Source organism: Chiloscyllium plagiosum, chromosome 6, assembly GCF_004010195.1.
Source record: "Chiloscyllium plagiosum isolate BGI_BamShark_2017 chromosome 6, ASM401019v2, whole genome shotgun sequence".
In the NCBI taxonomy this organism is placed as follows: domain Eukaryota; kingdom Metazoa; phylum Chordata; class Chondrichthyes; order Orectolobiformes; family Hemiscylliidae; genus Chiloscyllium; species Chiloscyllium plagiosum.
In genome coordinates this window covers 50,567,604-50,573,621 of record NC_057715.1, presented here as the reverse complement: position 1 = coordinate 50,573,621, position 6,018 = coordinate 50,567,604, and positions in this window count along the sequence as shown.

Below are 6,018 nucleotides of genomic sequence, written 5' to 3'. Positions count from 1 at the left end.
AATTTGAATACCAATTATCAGAGAAAGTTTACCTTCAATTGTTTTCTACTTTTTTCTTTAGGGCAATTCCTTAACCTCTGAGTGACAACATGGAATTTATGTTGATATTGTGAATAGGTACTAAACACGTCTGATTGGTAATTTCAGATTCTCGGATGGGATGCCACTGCCAAGAAAATTGAAAAGCTAGAGTCAAGTGTTCTGATGGAATAAATGGGTTTCTTACCGACTACTTGACCTCTCACTCTGGGTCTGTGCTGATAATATTCAGCCATTGATTTCTTCACTCTGACAGTGTACCTCTATCAGACAAAATATTTTCTACATGGAATGCAGCAGTATGAGTACATAGTTTTGTGAGGTATCGATTGTATTTGAGCAGCTGCATTGAGTAAAATAAGGCTACTGGGGGAAAATGCCTACCTTTTACATTCTATCACTAGAAACTAGAAAAGCTCATCATTTACATACAAGAACAGGAGTGGATCATTCAGCCTCTAGAGCCATTCTAAATCATGGCTGATTTCTTCTACTTCAATGTTCTATAGCCTATGAACGCTTCCTCACATTTGTCCACATTTATATTCCACTTGCCATGCTCTTTCCCATATACTCAGTCTGGCTAAATTCCACAAAACTATGATTTCCACAATCTTTTGTATCATCTGCAGACTTGGAAATATTACAACTGGTCAAAACATCCAAATTATTGATTTTTTTCTTTATTGTCATTTGTATCAAGAAACAAAGAACAGTTTTGTGTGATCAGTGAGGAATATAGAGCTAAGATTGCAAAGAAGGTGCATAAATAGCAAGATTAACATTAGATTTAAACTTTGAGCGATCAATTCAGAGGTCTAATAATAATAATAATGATAATAGATTATAAGCAGCTGGGATCCAAGTATTGATTTTATGGTACTTTGGTCACAGCCTATCAGCCTGAAAGTGACCCAATCATTTCTACTCTCTGCGTTCTGTCTGTTAACCAATTTCCCAATGCATGTTAGAATAATAGTGTAATTTTGTTCATTTCTGTGTGGCAGTTAGTGAACAAAATTACAGCACTATTAATGTTAGTTTCTGAAAATTCTAAATCCTCCCCATCCACTGGTTTCTCCTTTGTTGGCTCTGCTAGTAATATCCTCAAACTATTAGGTTTGTCAAGCATGATTTCCCCTTTGAAAATCCATGTTGACCCTATCCAATCAGAAGTATTTGAAGTATTTGGTAATCAGATCCTTAGTAAAATATTCTATTACATTCTCTACATTGACAATCTGTAGTTCCCATTTTCTCTCCCTCATTTCTTAAAGGGGATACATTTACAACCTTCGAATTTTTATGATGATCATCAATGCATCCATTATCTCTGTTGCCATCTTTCTCAATGCTGCAAGGTGAAGGTCATCCAGATCTAGAAATGACAACTTGCAGTCCCATTAATTTCTCCCAATAACTTTTAATATTTTCTGTTTTCTACACACTTACTTTATCCGATCATTTGAGGGAGACTTGTGTCTTCCCCTATGAAGATAATCTCAGCAATGCAGTTAAGTAAGTACTTTGTGAATATTCATTTTTCTTCAGTGCAGGTCATATGTGGATTTCTTAAGCCATTAAATCTGTAAGTACTACAGTGCTTTCTAGTGATAAAAGTATTGGGGAAATAATACCTAAAATCCTCCATTTTGTAAGTCTCCATTTTGTAATAATAACTTGCCTTTTAAAATGGTTAAGCACAGTGACCATGAGAATGAATTGAGGAATGCCCAAATCTTGGCATATCTTAATGTCTGTCTTTTTTCCCCAGACAGTTTCCATCACGTAATGACCAGAGTACTGATAGTAGCTTAGCTATTATCTGCATTGATGCAAAAAAGCACCACATTAATAGCTTTGTTTTAATCTGTGAACAACACTTAATGTATTAATTATCTAGTGAGAACATAATTAAAGCTAGAAACATTATGTTGTGGGACATGAAACATGAAATTGTAACACACATAAGGAGTACAAAATAGGCTTCCCTTTGCTAAAAGTCAGAGCTATCGTTAGTATATTCAGGGATATCTTTGATTGATACTTTGATTAAAGACTATTGATCTCTCGCTGGCTTAATTACAGTAAAGAGTTTGTTTTGTAACTTGCATGTGGTCCGAGAATTTGAGTCAATAGCAGGATGGAAGATTGGGAAACTTTCAATCATAAACAAAAGGATACTAAAATAAAAGTAAGAGCGAAAGTAAATTACAAAAGAAAACTAGCACAAAATATCAAAAAGGATAAGGAAAGAGTTGCGAATTGGAATGTTGGTCCCTTGGAAGATGAAGCCAGAGAGGTAATAGTGAGGAACATAGATGGCAGAGAAGCTGAATCAATACTTTGCTTCAATTTTCCTGGTGGAGGACAATAATACCATTCCTGTTGGAACAGGCAAGGCAGAGGCAATAGAAAGGGTAGAACTTAGAACAATCAACATCAATAGGGAAAAGGTAGTAAGCAAATTATTAGGATTGAGGACAGAAGTCTCCTGGGCATGATGGCCTACATGCTAGGGTATTAAAAGAATCGGCAGCAGAGATAATAGATCCATTGGTTACAATATTCCAAAATTCCCTACACATAGGAATGGTTCCAGTGGTTTGGTAAGTGGCTAATATTATTCAAAAAGGGAGGAAGGCAAAATGTGGGAAATTATAGACCAGTTGGTTTAGCATCTGTCGTTTGGGAAATGTTAGAATCAATTATCAAGGAAGGTATAAAATATTTGGAATGTCAAAATGCTATCTGTCAGATTCAACATGCTTTTATGAAGGACAAATCATGTTTGACTAATTTGCTAGAGTTCTTCGAAGACGCAACAAGCAAAGTGGATAATGGGAATGCTGTAGATGTAATTTATCTGGACATCTAGAAAGTGCTTGATGAGGTGCCACACAAAAGGTTAATTCACAAGGTTGGATCATATGGGATTAGGGGTAATTTATTAGCCTGGATTGATGACTGGCTGATGGATGGAAGAAAGAGAGTCGGGATAAATGCTTTTTTTCTGGATGGCACGATGTAACTAGTGGGGTGCCACAGGGTTCGGTTCTTGGACCCCAGCTATTTACAATCTACGTTAATGACTTGGATACAGGGATAGAAGGTTCTACCAACATATTTGCAGATGACACAAAAATAGGTGGGTTGGTAAACTGGAATGATGAAACAAGAACCTTACAAATGGATATAGGTAGGTTTGTAGAGTGTGCCAAATGTGGCAGATGGAGTTTAACATGGATAAGTGTGAGGTAGCATTTGGGTCAAAAAAATGGGAAGGCAACCTGTTAATGCAGAGAGACCTCTGGGTGGTCTGGTGCAGCGGGATCTAGGTATACTTGTTCATGAGTCATGGTGGCACAGTGGTTAGCACTGCTGCCTCACAGCGCCAGAGACCCGGGTTCAATTCCCGCCTCAGGCGACGTTGTGTGGGGTTCGCACATTCTCCCTGTGTCTGCGTGGGTTTCCTTTGGGTGCTCCGGTTTCCTCCCACAGTCCAAAAATGTGCAGGTTAGGTGAATTGGCCAAGTTAAAATTGCCCGTAGTGTTAGATGAAGGGGTAAACATAGGGGAATGGGTCTAGGTGGGTTGCGCTTCAGCGGGTCGGTGTGGACTTGTTGGGCCGAAGGGCCTGTTTCCACACTAAGTAATCTAAACTAATCTTAAAAAAAGCTAGTATTCAGGTACAGCAGATAATAAAGCAAATGGAATGTTGGCCTTTATAGCTAAAGGAGTAGAAATATAAAGGTAAGGAAATATTGTTGCAACTATATAAGGTATTGGTGAGATCACACCTGGAGTATTGTGCACAGTTTTGGTCGCCTTATTTGAGGAAAGATGTGACATTGGAGGCAGTTCAGAGGAAGTTTGCTAGATTGATCCCAGATATGAGGGATTTGTCATATGAAGACTGATTGAACAGTTTAGGCTTATACGCTCTGGAAGTTAGAATGAGGGGATTGGGGTACTTGAGATGATAAAAGGTGTGGACAAAATACATGTGGAGCAGATGCTACCTCTGTGGGGCATTCTAGGATGAGAAGTCATAGCCTTTGGATAAGGAAGAACAAGTTTAAAACAGAGTTGAAGAAAAACTGCTCCCAAAGGATTCTGAATCTGTGGAATTCGCTACTCCAAAGTGCGATGGATGCTGGGACAGAGTAAATTTTTGAGGAGGAGCTAAGATTTTTAATTGGTAATGGGTTGAAGGGATATGGAGAGAAGGGAGGAAAATTGAGGTGAGGAGCATATCAACCATCATCAAATTGGAGTAGAATCGGTGGGCCAAATAGCGTAATTCTGTTCCTACATCTAAAGAACTTGAGTGAACACCAACCCTTCAAAGAGCATTATACCCCACTACCCTATTTTATAATCCTGCATTTACCTTGGCTAATCTATCTAACTTGCATATCCCTGGTTACTATGGGCCAATTTAGTATGGGCAATCCACCTAACCTGTGCATCTGGACTGTAGTAGGAAACCCACACAAACACTGGGAGAACGTGCAAACTCCACACAGGTCACCTGAGGCTGAAATCGAACCCGAATAGTCCTTTTATCATCTATTCTTCACTGTCTTCTACCTGTCGTAATTAACATTAGAGAGTTTTGGTGAATTTTGTGTTTTTAAACCCAAAGTTAAAAGTTTACTGCCAGTAAGTCCATGGTAGTAGATCTGAACAGAATTGGAACATTAACAGTATACTAATTAATACCAAACAAAGTGTTCCAAGCGTGTTGCATTAGGGAAGCAGTGTATTTGGAGTGACGCAGATTTTGTTTTGCTTTATTATTATCCATATACCTAAGTATAATGAAAAAAATTGTTTTATATGCAGTTCAGGCAGATTATAACAGTGACATTCAGATCATAAGGTGATTGAACAGAGCGAGGCATACAAAGTTACAGCTGCACAGAAAACTGTGCAGAACATAGAGTATAGAAAAGTACAGCGCAGAACAGGACCTTCCGCCCACTACGTTGTGCCGAGGATTATTCCTAATCTAAAATAAAATAATCTAACCTATGCACCGCTCAATTCACTGCTGTCCATGTGCATGTCCAACAGTTGCTTAAATGTCCCTAATGACTACTTCCTCCACCACCACTGCTGGCAATCCATTCAATGCATTCACAACTCTGCGTAAAGAACCTACCTCTGACGTCACCTCTATTCCTTCCTCCTAATATCTTAAAACAATGACCCTTTGTGCCAGTCAGTCCTGCCCTGGGGAAAAGTCTCTGGCTATTGACACTATTCAAGCCTCTTATTACCTTGTATACCTCGATCAGGTCATCTTTCTTCCTCCTCTCCAGAGAGAAAAGTCTGAGCTTAGTCAACCTCTCTTCGTAAGTCATGATTTGGAGATGCTGGGGTGCACAAAGTTAAAAATCACACAACACCAGGTTATAGTCCAATAAGTTTAATTGGAAGCACTAGCTTTCGGAGCTCTGTGTCTTACAATTGTGTACTCTACAAGCACCTGATGAAGGAGCAGTGCTCCGAAAGCTAGTGCTTCCAATTAAACTTGTTGGACTATAACCTGTTGTTGTGATTTTTAACTCTCTTCGTAAAATAAGCCCTCCAGTCCAGGCAGCATCCTGGGAAACCTTCTTTGCACCCTCTACAAAGCCTCTGTATCTTTCCTATAATAGGGTGCCCAGAACTGACCACAATATTCCAAATGTAGTCTCACCAGGGTCTTGTAGAATGTGTGTAAAACCTCGTGGCTCTTAAACTTGGTTCCCGTGTTAATGAAAGCCAAAACACCATATGCTTTCTTAATGACCCTATCCAGTTGGGTGTCAACTTTGAGGGATCTATGCATTTGAACACCAAGATCGATCTGTACCTCCACCCTGCCAAGAATCCTGTCTTTAATCTTATATTCAGCATTCAAGTTCGACCTTCCAAAATGCATCACTTAAGATTTATCCAGGTTGAACTCCATCTGCCATTTCTCAGCCC